The 14,191-nt window shown below is 54.6% G+C and overlaps 2 long non-coding RNA genes across 4 annotated transcripts; both read left to right on the forward strand.

Annotated features, from left to right (window-relative positions):
- The first annotated feature begins 393 nt into the window (after window positions 1-393).
- LOC127393968 (uncharacterized) lies at window positions 394-8,090 on the forward strand. 2 transcript variants are annotated; one of them, XR_007891569.1, is made up of 5 exons: window positions 396-2,240; window positions 2,566-2,739; window positions 3,507-3,789; window positions 5,850-5,952; window positions 7,878-8,090. It is a non-coding gene; the product is annotated as an uncharacterized LOC127393968 (long non-coding RNA). The 2 variants fall into 2 exon arrangements; XR_007891570.1 differs by lacking the exons at window positions 5,850-5,952; window positions 7,878-8,090 and adding an exon at window positions 4,454-4,920 and having other exon boundaries at window positions 394-2,240.
- Window positions 8,091-9,948: 1,858 nt separating this feature from the next.
- LOC127393970 (uncharacterized) lies at window positions 9,949-13,751 on the forward strand. 2 transcript variants are annotated; one of them, XR_007891572.1, is made up of 3 exons: window positions 9,949-10,043; window positions 11,782-11,880; window positions 13,333-13,751. It is a non-coding gene; the product is annotated as an uncharacterized LOC127393970 (long non-coding RNA). The 2 variants fall into 2 exon arrangements; XR_007891573.1 differs by having other exon boundaries at window positions 11,785-11,880.
- The last annotated feature ends 440 nt before the right edge of the window (window positions 13,752-14,191 follow it).

Genomic DNA, 14,191 nt, shown 5'->3' on the forward strand with positions numbered 1-14,191 from the left:
GGTGCTGTGCAGGCTGCTGTTGGGGTTGGGTGGGTGTTTGGGGCGAGCCAGGGTGGTAGCAAGGAGGGTCATGGGACTTGTCACAAGCACAGCAGTAATTGGGTCTTCTGGTATCTTAGATGCCACAAGCAAGGATGGCCTCAGCGTCCGATTCTGGAACCTGCAGGTGAGCAGAACATCATGGGGGTTCTGAGCAGGGGATGTTGACGAGGTTGGCAGTGTCTGATGTGATGCTTATCAGTACTAATTGTGGGTTTGTCGTTGTTTTTCCAGATAACTATGAGGAGCCTGGCGATGGCAGGAACATCCTGGCGAGGATGGCTTGTCGAGGAGGATGGCTGCAGAGCCCATGCCATGTGAAAGCTAAGTGGAGGGGCTGGGAGGAGGGGACAAGGTTGGGGATTGGAGGGGAGGGTTTCAAAGTTGGTGTAGGGGAGAGGGCTGGCAAGGCACAGTCCCCTTGGGGCAGGTCAAGGGACAGGTTACTCTTGAGCACAATGTCAGTGTGTACAGGGCAGGGCAGCTCCAACCTGTGTCTGGCGTGTACTTCGTGTTGTCTGTTTTCCGTGTCTCAGACTGTATGTTCCTTGGGTCTCGGTGCCTCCATAGCTTGGTGGTCAGCAGGCACCTCAGTAGCCCTCCCAAGAGTCCAGAATGCATCGCTTCACTGGCACAGAGCCTGTTGAGCCCTTCTCATCTCAGAATTACAGCTTGACGTGTGGATTTCTTTGGCATGTGTCACATCCTGGCTGTTTTGGAGCGTTCATCTCTTGCTGTTGCCAGCCAGGTGCTGCCCGCAGCTCTGCTTGTGAGTCTCCTGTTTCCACAGAGTTGTCATCTGGGGTTTCATCCCTGTGTCCTCACTGGTCTTAAGTCTTCAAGCATGGCTTCTCACACATCCCTTATTCTGGTTTTGATGGCAGCTTTCTCTTGTGTGTGGTGGCAATTGCCTCTCCTTGGCAGGTCTGCTTTAGATCATCTGTACCATCGTGGCACTGTAGGGCTTCTTTACTGGCATCATTTTCCCTATGGCAATCTTTCACTGAGCAAGGACGAGAGACTTATAGAAAGTTACAAAGGTCTTGTGAAACAAAGATCCTGATCTTGTTGAAACAAGAAGATGGGGAAGCACGTGCTTTGCTTAAAATGTGGCAGAATTGCCGATGTTGCTGTAGCTGAGTGACCTCTGCGCGTGACAAAATCAACAATATGGAAACCAGACCTTCAGCATTTAGGCTGCCCACCTCCAACTGAAGACCTACCCACTGTGTGTGCTGTACCTCAAAATCGGAGTGAGAAATTCACTAACCGGAATAGAGTAACTGTGAATCTGTATTAGGTGGAGGAAAGTAACCACAAGTGCATAAATGTACATAGCCTTGCTACTTCAGGGGGCAGCTTTGTGCCTAACCACCTAGCACCCTGTGTTTGCCTAAACAAATGAAATAAATGAAAATACCTTGGCTCTGTATGTATTTGGCATCTTGCATACCAGGTGAATGACCCCACTTTTGGTATAACGAGGTATAACACTCGGGGTGTCCGTGTGTAGTCCTGGTCTGTGTGTGAGGGTTGGAGCTGCCCTGCCCAGGGATGCAGCAGTACTGAAGATGACAGGGTAGTGTAGCTTTATGGGGCTGTGGAAGTAAGTTGGTTTGGACCAGTTCTGTTGGCAGAGACCATACGGTCCATCCCTGGGCAAATAGGTGTAGGCAGCTGCTACAGTTGTGTTCACTTTTCTTTATGGCCTGGGGCTAGGATTGGATCCAGTTACACCTAGACTCCTCTGAGAAGGAGTTGAGAAAGCAAGGGGGTCCAGTCTGAACCTCGTGACTGGTTGGGAGCAGCAGTTAGTGTGGAAGGGGAGGGGATCAGATCTGGAAGGTGCCTTAGTTTGTACAGATGGGGCTCCCTAGCTGGCTTTTCTTGTTCTAGCTGTAGTGAGAAGGTATATGCAAAAGGCAGAGAGACCTCTGGCCTCACCAAGCTACCTGTGGCTGTGCAGGTGACTTGCTTTACAGGGTGTGTTTGTGTTGTTTCAGATGCAGAGCAACGAGCAGCAAGGCCAAGGGCAGGGAAGAGGGGAGCAGAGTGCAGGCTGAAGAAGGACAGGCATCCAGCACTGGAGTATCGGCAGGACAGCTGGTGGTTCTGACAAGCCTGAGCTTCTCTGGCTGGATTTTCTGGGTGCGAATCCAAGTGTGAAGCGAGATGTTATCAGCAGAGCAGCCTCTGGCAAGGTGAGTGATGGATGGGGTGCTGAAGCAGCAGGTTTGAGGGGCAGTGTTACGCAGACAGACAAGCCACAAGGCAGGGAGGGAGCAGAGTGCTGGAAGGTGAGTTGGCTGACGGTGTTGGAGGGAAGAAGCAAGTGGTGGCTGTGTTGGCTGCCTTCTAGGTGTTGGGGTTTTTATTTTGGAGGCACAAGGCCAGGAGCAGAGCAGGACATCAGCACTGCAGGTGACTTGGGGGAGGTGAGCAGTGACTAGTGGGCTGAAGTAGCAGGTGTTTTTCAGGTGTCATGTTGTCAGTTGTTCTAGGAGCATCCCTTTGGTGTGTTCATAGGTGGTACACAAACCCTCCTAGTCCCCTGGGGTCCCTGCCTGGATGATTCAGGATGGCCTGGTGCTGTGCATTGCATTTCCAGAGACAAACAGCAGCTTGGCAGCTTGTGGTCAGGATTCCAGAGAGATTTGAGAAGGCCCCAGAGCACCTTCTGCATCCTCTCACAGTCAGCATGTGAGTGAAGTGATGCAGGATTCCTACCTCTGTGCCAGCCCCACATGCCATTCTTTTCCCCTGTGGTTCCAGGCTGTCAGCATGGGAGAGACTTGTTTCCCCTCCAGGTCCAAGTGTTTCCCAGTGCATGAGGGACCTGCCACAGAACCTGAGCTTTCCTATTGCATTGATTGAAGAGCTGCATAACACTTAGAGCCTGGTGTAGGTTGGCTTCTTCCTGCTAAGAAGCCATTTCTTCACAAAATGCTTTTCTTTGTCTAAGATGGAGACATACAAGTAGTGGTGACCAGATCTGTGCTTGAGAATGGACTTGGTGGAAAGTACCGAACTTCTCTTTGGTTGCAATCTGTAATGATTTTTTTTGGCCTCAAATGCTTTTTGTACTGCTTCTCAAACAGTGTTCCAGCCTTTTTAAAATAATTTAAGCAGACATTGAACGAAAAATCAGCATTCAGAATATTGATGGAAAAATAACTGTGAACAATTTCAGAACTTCACAGACTTGTTTATAAGACTTACTTATTTGACAAAGTGACACACTTGTTGCTAATCAATTAATAACACATTATTTTTCACTTCATAATGGAGTCACAAGCTGCTGTTGTCAGACCCTGATCTCTGGGAGGCTCTTTGTAGAAAATCATGCATAGGAATAGGGTCATTCTCTAGGAAAGCTGGAAACACTGTGGTTCATAAATTGGATTTTTTTGTGGAGTAAAACCTGGCCGTGTTGGGCAAGCCTCATGGAAATACCCCTGCTTTTCTAGGAACTTGCTGGAGAAATCCCAAGGCAGACTGACCATGACACCTGAAGCAGATACCAGCCACCGGTGTGTTCAGATGCTCAACAATTATTTCTCATACTCCCTTTCAACCACTGGAAACCTGCCGGAGTTAAATCCCATCTTTCATTTCTGGAGCTTTGCTGTTTTCCTTATTTTTCTGCCTAAGGTGCATGATCTGAGGTGTTGGTCTTTGAACTTGGACCAGAAGATGCAGTTAAAATACTCATCTTTATGCAGAAAGCAACCAGGGAAGACATTCTCAAGTGTAAGTGTGGTAATTAATAAGACTGTAATTATGAGAAAATCAGAGTTTCTTCTGGAAATCACTAACAAGTTACAACCAAAGAAAGAGGTGCATGTCAGGATAAGGGACCCTATGACCATATGGCATTGGAAGACATGGATTAGGACTTCTCTCTGTGGTTTGGCTTGACAAAAGCAGTGTGGAAAAGACAGCTGAGGAGGTTCTGCTCCTCTGTCTCATGATAGAAGAGGAAAATGATAACAAAATGTGGAACTCTGAAGTAGCTCAGTGAGTTTCACTGTTCTGCTTATTACAGGAACAACTGAAATTCCCCATATAGATTCTGTGCTTTAAAAAGCAACAGTTCAGATGAACTAAACTGAGCTCAGCTGATGCATTTCTTTACCAAGTGGGGTTCTATGGTCTCTTTGAGCAGTCTATCAGCTGAACTGCTGGGATTTTCCATTTATTCTTTTCTTTTTAAATTCATTTTACATGACTAAGAGTGAGTTATGTGGAAAATCAGCTCCAGGAAGCTTATCTCAGTGAAACCCAAGAAAAGGTAACATGCATAAATTAGGATGAGCATATCCCGAGATAAACTTTATTATTCAGGTTAAAAGAAGATACAGAGACCTGAGAGTATTTTAATGTTACAGAAATAATTTTTTAATTTATATAACAGCATTGCCTGACTTGGTTTATTTCTCCATGCAGAAAAACTCATAGGTATGTAAAGCAAAAAGCTCTGGTCCTAAGAGGCAGTATGGGTTACTTTAATATATGCCAATTGGTGTGGGGAGAAACTCATTCTGTTGTAGTAAAAATATCTCCATCTTAATAGACCTAGCAGACTTTATTTGTTTACAGAAGCTTTAGTACCAAAAAATACATTAATAAAAGAGGCTAGAAAAACATACTAGAAATATTAGTCTGTACTGGCAAAGGATTCTTTTAACAATTTTAAATAAAGATTTTCCAGAATTTGGTGGGGAGGTGGGGGGAGAAAAAGAAATTTACTTGGAAAACCATGCTGACTGCAAAAGGAAGAACATCATTTGGCATCTGAATTTTTTTTAACTGATTTTTTTTGTTACCTAACCAAACACTTTCACTTACTGGTTTTATCAAAGCTAAAAGAAATTGTCAAAACATCCCCCACTAATTTGAAATTAATTTGTTGTCTAATCTAAAATACTCTAAAATAACCTCTGTTTCTGAGCAGGGCTTGGCCTGCTAAACTCACAGCTCTGATCTTGAGGGAATGAGTCCTCAGAGAAGGGCAGGGACAGGACTGATGTCATTCACAGCATTTTTCCCTGGCTGCCTGGAGCCTGATAGCTGGTTCCAGCTCTTCTATGTTCAGTAGGGATCAGTGGGAATCTCAGCAGGAGGTTTAAACACCCCCCTCTGTCTCCCAGCAAAGGTCTGCTGTTGTGTGTTCACATCTCCATCACACTTTCCCTGCTCCTGCATTTTCTCTAAGATCTTTTCTCCTCCTCTTTTGAGGAAGATGCCAGAGTGACAGTAACAAAAGCTGGAACTTTTGGTAAAAATACATTCAATATTTCTGCATGTCATGGACTTCAAGGCAGGGTTAGGTGCTTGCTACAGCTACAGCCATCTCCAGGTTTTCTCTTAACTTTCTGCAAGGGAGCTGTGCACAGTGGTAAATAGCATGATGCAGATCAGACTCACCATAAACTCCTGTGAGATGGGCAGTTGTTGTACAGAGCATCTTTGAAAGGGGAGCAAAAGCAAAGCTCAAGGGATGACATGATACCTCTCTAATGGTTTCCTGACTGATTTGCATGTATGCAGATTTATGCATTCTGTTTGTATGTGCTTGTTTCCCAAAGCTCTGTATGATTCATTTATTTCATCCTGGTTTTGTAGTAGCTTGAAATTTATCCATGCACTGTTCAGTATCTGGTCCTATTGCCCTCAAAAGTGTTGAGATTCCTAAATCACATTCAGCTGTTCCCCCTAAATGACTTCTTCAGGATCAGGTTGAAAGCATCTGAGGAACAGAAACAGTCTTTTCTTATGCTGTAATGACAGGTGCATTTTCACTTTGTCAGTTAAAAGGTAACTAGGTCCACAGATGAGGCTCTGGAGGAATGGTTCAAGATGCAGCTTCTCCCAGCTCAGATGCATTACACAGGCTGGCAGACCGCTGCTGAGGTAATCCTTTTCTTATTTTCTCCCCCTCAACAGCAGAATTCAAAGCTCTTCTAATTGCAGGGGACCTTGGGTGATTCTTCCTAGAGAAATTAAGTGGACAAATTAAAATGCAGCTTTCATGGCATTTTCACTGACACCTCTTGTGCCTGGAGGTCAAATGTTTTCATTTATTTATGGAACTTGGCCTTGTTATACTGAAGTAGAATTTGGTGGTTGTTGTTATTATTTCTACTACTACTATTATTTTCTTTTTCTCTTACTTTCAAGTTAGCAGTTTAGATGCAGAGCAACACAAGCATGCTTGCTTTCTTTCGGACTTTCTTTCTTTCCAAGTGTCTTTCTTTCTTTCTTTCTTTCTAAATCTTTCTTAATATCTTTATAAATTTATAATCTCTGAATTTATTTCTTTTTTTCTTTCAACATGGCTTTCTTTCTACAAAGTATCTTTTCTTTCTGGCTGCATCTTTTCTTCCTTGCTTTCTTGCCCCCTTTCCTGCTTTAGCACCCCCATTCCGTCTGTCTTGCCGGCCCCCCCCCCCCCCCCCCCCCCCGCGCCCGGCTTTCCCCCCCAACCCCGGCTTTGCTCCCCCCGGTTTCCCCCTTTTCTCGCCCCCCCCCCCCCCCCCTTTCTTACCCTCCCTCTTTATTTCTCTCTCACCGTCCCCGCCCGGGGGGGGGGAGGGGTCGGACGGTTGGGGGGGGGCGCCTGAGCGGGGGTCGGGCGCCTGCGGGGGGGGGGGGACCCGCCCGGGGAGGGGCGGGCGGGGCGCGTGCCCCCTGCGGCGGGAAGCGCGCGGGCGTCTCGCGGGGGCGTCTCTAGCGGGGGCGGGGGGAGCAGCGGCCGCGAGCGCGGGGCGGGAAGAGTCGCGCGCCTGGGGGAGGGGGAGAGGGGAGGGGGGAGAGCGCGTGAGGGGGAGAGGAGGGCGGGAAGAGCGCGAGAGGGAGAGAGATCGATCCCTGAGGGGGAAAGGGGAAGGGGAAGAGCAGCTGAGAGGGAGAGGAGAGGGGGAAGATCCCTGAGGGGGAAAGGGGAAGAGCAGCTGAGAGAAAGAGGATAAGGGGAAGAGTACCTGAGGGGAGGAAGAGAGGCAGAAGATCCCTGATGGGGAAAAGCAACATCCCTGCGGGAAAGAGGAGAGAGGGGAGATCCCTGAGGGGAAGAGAAGAGCGGGAAGTTCCCTGAGGTGGAGAGGAGGTTGGGAAGATCCCTGAGGGGAAGAGGAGAGTGGGAAGATGCCTGAGGGGAGAGGAGAGGGGGAAGATCCCTGAGGGAGAGAAGAGAGGGGAAAGATCCCTGAGGGGGAGAGGAGGGCGGGAAAATTCCTGAGGGGGAGAGGAGATGGGAAAGATCCCTGAGGGGGAGAGGAGAGGGGAAAGATCCCTGAGGGGGAGAGGACAGCGGGAAGATCCCTGAGGGGGAGAGGAGTAAGAGTGCCTGAGGGGAAGGGGCAGGAGGGTGGTCAGGGGGTCGGTGCAGCTTGGGGAGGGTCCGCACTCTGCTGGGGACGGGCGGGCAGGGGTCGACTATCACCTTGGGGCAAGAGCATTGCCAGTGCCTTTGGCCACGTTCCCTGTCATTGGGCTGGCCAGAGAGAGGGGCAACCCTGGGAGGAGGCTGAGAGCCACAGTATCCACAGCTGGGGGTGGGAAATGGGGCTCCTGAAGCCGTGGTGTTGTGCTGCAGGCAGGAGGGCCAGCCCGCAAGCTGGGCTTAGGTCAGAGTCTCGGGCTCCCTGAGGTTTGCTGGGAGCACGAGCTGAGGGGGAGCAGCCTGTGAGCAGGGCTGTGTGCATCCCCTGCGGCTGGTGGGAGGTGCTGGGAGGGAGAGTGGGAGGGACCCCCTGTAAGCAGGCAGAGGTCCCTGTTTCCTTTGGGCAGGGCAGTTGTCAGGACTCGGGCCTCACCGTGTCGTCCTTCCTCGGCAGCAGCTGGCGCAGCAGAAGGAAGAGGCATCGTGTGGAGCGTCGAGGCAAGGGTGAGAGAGAAGAGGAGCGGTGTCGGGCTGACCAGGGGTCAGGAGAAAGGTGCTCTGGGCAAAGGGACCTCTCTGTCACCAGGGCGAGGGTGATAGAAGAGCACGGAGGGCCCCTTTGGGCTGCCCTGTCTGTCTCCGTGCTGGGCGACCTCCCTGTAAGCAGGGCTGGGTCTTTGCTCTTGCTGTCGGTGGCCTTTTGCTGTCTTGCTCCTTTGCCTGCCCGGAGCACATGGCAACCCAGTAAGGAGGGTGAGAGCCACCGCCTCCGCACCCGAGGGTGAAAGGGAGCTCCCTGGACCCCCAGGCCACCCTGTGAGCAGGGTGGGGAAGGTCCTTTCCCCAGTCCCCTCCTCTGGCCCCAGTGGGTTTGTGCCTGCTGGGGGCCTGGTCGGGGTGAGCCCCTGGAGTCAGGGCGTGTCACAGCTTTTGCCCCTTGGCCACCCCCCCTGTAGCTCCTCGGCGTGTTGAGGCCCCTCTGGCCTCCATGCAGCCCAGGGGGCAGCTGTGAGGCTCTGCTCTCCTGCTCGATGGTAGGGAAGGCTCATTTGCCGTTGGCTGCACAGGGCTTGCGCTCTCTTCTGGGAACTTCTGTTTGTGTGTCCTTGTCGTCGTCTTTGTCAGCGTGACCGAGCGAGCGAGTGAGCTTGTCCTTTAGGCCCCATTCAAATCGCTGCAGTTTAGCCTGAACTTCCCAGGAGGGAGAGCTGGTCTGTGTGCAGTAGCAGTGAGCTCCCCTTGGAGCCCATGAGCGGAGGGAGGGTCCGGGCTCGCCCCTTTGTTGGCAGAACAGAGCGAAGGCGCTGAAGCGTGGGGTGGGCAAGGCAACCCGCCTGTAGCCAGGGCCCGGGCCCAGGCCTGTGCCTATGGGGCTGCCTGTGGTGCTGGCGAGCTGCCAGCCCCGGTGACAGCCCCGTCCTGGGGGCCTGTGTCACCAGCCGTGGAGCCCTCTGTCCCCAGAGCAGCCCCAGCTCCCTGTCAGCAGGGCTGGGGGTGCCCCCTGCTCTCGGTGGGAGGAGCTGGGAGGGGTCCCCCTGTCATCAGGCAGGTCTCTCTGGCCCTGGTCTTTCAGAGGTGTTGGGGCAGGGTTTGTGGGGCAGGGCGTCTGCTTCCCCTGTCCTTGAGGCTGGGGCCCCATCCCCCTTTCTGCACCTCCTGGCTCCCCGGGTGTCGCAAGCAGGGCTGAGCCGCTTGGCTTTGGCCGCTGCTTGGCTTGCCCAGCTGCATTTGCCCAGGGTGCCCACCTCCGAGCCCACCTCCAGCACCAGCTGCAACTCGGCAGGCGCCCGGAGCGGCAATAGCGTGAGAAAAGCCGATTGGCGAGGTTTTTGTCGGGGGGTGTGTGTGTGTGTGTGTGTGTGTGTGTGTGTGTGGTGTGGGGGATGGTTGCTTCTTGATAGTGGGAGGAGGGCTGGGGATGAGGTGCTGTGCAGAGCTTCTGTGCGGGGGCCGGCTCAGCACCCCTCTGTCCTCCAGGCAGAGGAGCAGGGACTTCTTGGTCCTGACCTTGTTCTTCTGCCTTGGCAGCAGCTGCTGCTGGAGAAGAAAGACAAGGCATCCGATGTGTGGGGAAGGAGCCACAAGTCAACGGCGAGCGAGAAGAGAAGCAGAGGACTGAATGGGAGGAAGGAGAAAGGCGCTGTTGGCAAGCGGACCTGCCTGCCACCAGATCTGTGGTCACATAAGAGCCTTCGTTGCCTTTTGCCACCCTTTGGCCAACCAGCTTTGTCACCGGCTTTGCTACAGGATGACCTTGTGTGCAGGACCTGTCAGTTATGGTGCTCAAAAGACTGGCAGAGAGCGCTCCCTGCACTCCAGCAGGGCCTGATGGACTTGGCCTCGGTTGGTCATGGTGTTGCCTGCCCATGCCAGGTCTTGCTACTGTCTCAGTGGTGTCACAAGGAGATGAGATGGTGGCATGCTGGGTGTGAAGTGGTGGTGTGGGAGCAGCGGTCATGAGCGGTGGGCGGGAAGGGTCGCACGCCTGTGTGAGGGGGAAAGAGGGAAGAGCGAGGCGGGGGAAGAGGAGAGCGGGAAGAAGCGGGTCAGCGAGCGCCGAGGGATTCAGTTGCTGTCTGGGGAGGCGCCATTGCTGCAGGAGCAGCGGAGCCTCGATCAGGTGAGAAAAGCGACGTGTTAATCCCAACTTTGTCTCTGAATAACGTTCCACCTCTCTTTCTTGTCATCCCTCTTTTGTTTCTTTCAGGCTTCCTCTCTTTCTAAATTTCCTTCTAAATTTCTCTCTTGCCCCCCTCCTTCTTGCCAGTCCACCTGTGCTCCTTCTCACTAATGGCCCTCTCCTCTCCCTTATTTGGTTCCCTCTTCTGTCTCTCTCTTGTTCTCCTCCTCTCTCCCTCTTTTGGTCCCCTTTCTTCTCCCTCTCCTGGTCCGCTCCTCTCTTCCTCTCTTGGCCTGCTCCTCTCTCCCTCTCTTGGTCCCCTCCTCTCTGCCTCTCTTGGCCCCCTCGCCTCTCTTGGCCCTCTTCTCTCTCTCTTCCTCCCCTCCTCTCTCCCTCTTAGACCTGTCCTCTTACCCTCGCTTGGCCCCCTTCTCCTTCTCTTGGCCCCTTCCTCTCTCAGCCCCCTCCTCTCTCGGCCCACTTTTCTGTCTCTCTCTTGTTCCCCTCCACTCTCTCTCTTTCTGAACCCTCCTCTGTCTCTCTTTTTACTCCCTCCTCTCTCCCTCTCTTGGTCCCCTCCTCTTTCCTTCTTTTGGACCCTTCCTCTCTCCTGTTTTTGGCCCCCTCTTCTGCTTCTCTCTTGGCCCCCTCCTCTCTCCCTCTTTTGGCCCCCTCCTCTGTCTCTTTCTTGGTCCCCTCCTCTCTCCCTCTATTGGCCCCCTCCTCTGTCTCCCCCTCCCCCCATCTCGTCCACATCTGTCTTCCCTCCTCTCTCACTCCCCTTTTTCTTGCACCCCCATAGCCTCTCTTCCCACTCCCCCTCCCTCTCACAAGGGGGTAAAGGGGTTTTGGGGGGGTAGCCTGAGCCGGGGTCACGCTGCTGCCTGAGGGGGATGCACCTGCGGAGGGGAGGGGCAGATGGGGTATGTGCCTGTGTGAGGGGGAGAGGGGAGGGGGAAGATCCCTGAGGGGAACAGGAAGGTGGGAAAATCCCTGAGAGGGAGAGGAAGGTGGGAAGATCCCTGAGGTGGAGAGGAGAGGGGGAAGATCCCTGAGGGGAAGAGGAGAGTGGGAAGATCCCTGAGGGGAAGAGAAGAACAGGAAGATCCCTGAGGGGAAGAGTGGGAAGATCCCTGAGGGGGAGAGGAGGGTGGGAAGATCCCAGAGGGGAAGAGGAGGGCAGGAAGATCCCTGAGGGGAAGAGGAGATGGAAAAAGTCCCTGAGGGGAAGAGGAGAGGAGTAAGAGTGCATGAGGGGAAGGGGCAGGAGGGTGGTCAGGGGGTCGGTGCAGCTTGGGGAGGGTCCGCACTCTGCTGGGGACGGGCGGGCGGGGGTCGACTATCACCTTGGGGCCAGAGCATTGCCAGTGCCTTTGGCCACGTTCCCTGTCGTTGGGCTGGCCAGAGAGAGGGGCAACCCTGGGAGGAGGCTGAGAGCCACAGTATCCACAGCTGGGGGTGGGAAATGGGGCTCCTGAAGCCGTGGTGTTGTGCTGCAGGCAGGAGGGCCAGCCCACAAGCCGGGCTTAGGTCAGAGTCTCAGGCTCCCTGAGGTTTGTGGGGAGTGCCAAGAGGGGGAGCAGCCTGTGAGCAGGGCTGTGTGCATCCCCTGCGGCTGGTGGGAGGTGCTGGGAGGGAGAGTGGGAGGGACCCCCTGTAAGCAGGCAGAGGTCCCTGTTTCCTTTGGGCAGGGCAGTTGTCAGGACTCGGGCCTCACCGTGTCGTCCTTCCTCGGCAGCAGCTGGCGCAGCAGAAGGAAGAGGCATCGTGTGGAGCGTCGAGGCAAGGGTGAGAGAGAAGAGGAGCGGTGTCGGGCTGACCAGGGGTCAGGAGAAAGGTGCTCTGGGCAAAGGGACCTCTCTGTCACCAGGGCGAGGGTGATAGAAGAGCACGGAGGGCCCCTTTGGGCTGCCCTGTCTGTCTCCGTGCTGGGCGACCTCCCTGTAAGCAGGGCTGGGTCTTTGCTCTTGCTGTCGGTGGCCTTTTGCTGTCTTGCTCCTTTGCCTGCCCGAAAAGCGTGGCAACCCAGTAAGGAGGGTGAGAGCCACCGCCTCCGCACCCGAGGGTGAAAGGGAGCTCCCTGGACCCCCAGGCCACCCTGTGAGCAGGGTGGGGAAGGTCCTTTCCCCAGTCCCCTCCTCTGGCCCCAGTGGGTTTGTGCCTGCTGGGGGCCTGGTCGGGGTGAGCCCCTGGAGTCAGGGCGTGTCACAGCTTTTGCCCCTTGGCCACCCCCCCTGTAGCTCCTCGGCGTGTTGAGGCCCCTCTGGCCTCCATGCAGCCCAGGGGGCAGCTGTGAGGCTCTGCTCTCCTGCTCGATGGTAAGGAAGGCTCATTTGCCGTTGGCTGCACAGGGCTTGCGCTCTCTTCTGGGAACTTCTGTTTGTGTGTCCTTGTCGTCGTCTTTGTCAGCGTGAGTGAGCGAGCTTGTCCTTTAGGCCCCATTCAAATCGCTGCAGTTTAGCCTGAACTTCCCAGGAGGGAGAGCTGGTCTGTGTGCAGTAGCATTGAGCTCCCCTTGGAGAACATGAACGGAGGGAGGGTCCGGGCTCGCCCCTTTGTTGGCAGGACAGAGCGAAGGCGCTGAAGCGTGGGGTGGGCAAGGCGACGCGCCTGTAGCCAGGGCCCGGGCCTGTGCCTGTGGGGCTGCCTGTGGTGCTGCCTGTGGTGCTGGCGAGCTGCCAGCCAGGGTGACAGCCCTGTCCTGGGGGTGTGTGTCACCAGCTGTGGAGCCCTCTGTCCCCAGAGCAGCCCCAGCTCCCTGTCAGCAGGGCTGGGGGTGCCCCCTGCTCTCGGTGGGAGGAGCTGGGAGGGGACCCCCTGCCATCAGGCCGGTCTCTCTGGCCCCAGCCTTTCAGAGGTGTTGGGGCAGGGCATCTGCTTCCCCTGTTCTTGAGGCTGGGGCCCCATCCCCCTTTCTCCACCTCCTGGCTCCCCGGGTGTCGCAAGCAGGGCTGAGCCGCCTCTTTGGCCGCTGCTTGGCTTGCCCAGCTGCATTTGCCCAGGGTGCCCACCTCCGAGCCCACCTCCAGCACCAGCTGCAACTCGGCAGGCGCCCGGAGCTGCAATAGGGTGAGAAAAGCCGATTGGCGAGGTTTTTGTCGGGGGGTGTGTGTGTGTGTGTGTGTGTTGGGTGTGGTGTGGGGGATGGTCGCTTCTTGATAGTGGGAGGAGGGCTGGGGATGAGGTGCTGTGCAGAGCTTCTGTGCGGGGGCCGGCTCAGCACCCCTCTGTCCTCCAGGCAGAGGAGCAGGGACTTCTTGGTCCTGACCTTGTTCTTCTGCCTTGGCAGCAGCTGCTGCTGGAGAAGAAAGACAAGGCATCCGATGTGTGGGGAAGGAGCCACAAGTCAACGGCGAGCGAGAAGAGAAGCAGAGGACTGAAGGGGAGGAAGGAGAAAGGCGCTGTGGGCAAGCGGACCTGCCTGTCACCGGATCTGTGGTCACATAAGAGCCTTCGTTGCCTTTTGCCACCCTTTGGCCAACCAGCTTTGTCACCGGCTTTGCTACAGGATGACCTTGTGTGCAGGACCTGTCAGTTATGGTGCTCAAAAGACTGGCAGAGAGCGCTCCCTGCACTCCAGCAGGGCCTGATGGACTTGGCCTCGGTTGGTCATGGTGTTGCCTGCCCATGCCAGGTCTTGCTACTGTCTCAGTGGTCTCACAAGGAGATGAGATGGTGGCATGCTGGGTGTGAAGTGGTGGTGTGGGAGCAGCGGTCACGAGTGGTGGGCGGGAAGGGTCGCACGCCTGTGTGAGGGGGAGAGAGGGAAGAGCGAGGCGGGGGAAGAGGAGAGCGGGAAGAAGCGGGTCAGCGAGCGCCGAGGGATTCAGTTGCTGTCTGGGGAGGCGCCATTGCTGCAGGAGCAGCGGAGCCCCGATCAGGTGAGAAAAGCGACGTGTTAATCCCCACTTTGTCTCTGAATAATGCCTCACCTCTCTTTCTTGACACCCTTTTTTCTTTCAGGCCAACTCTTCCTAAATTTGTCTAAATTCTTCTCTCGTCCCCCCTCTCGGTCCCCCTGCTTGCTCCCCCCCCTTCTTGCTACCCACTCTTACCCCTCTTCAGTGCCCCCCCCCATCTCTCTCGTCCCTTTCCTCTATCTTGTCCCCCTGCTTCATCTCCCTGTTGTCTCCCTCTTCTGTCTCCCT

This window comes from Apus apus, chromosome 24 (genome assembly GCF_020740795.1).
Source record: "Apus apus isolate bApuApu2 chromosome 24, bApuApu2.pri.cur, whole genome shotgun sequence".
Classification (NCBI taxonomy): Eukaryota; Metazoa; Chordata; class Aves; order Apodiformes; family Apodidae; genus Apus; species Apus apus.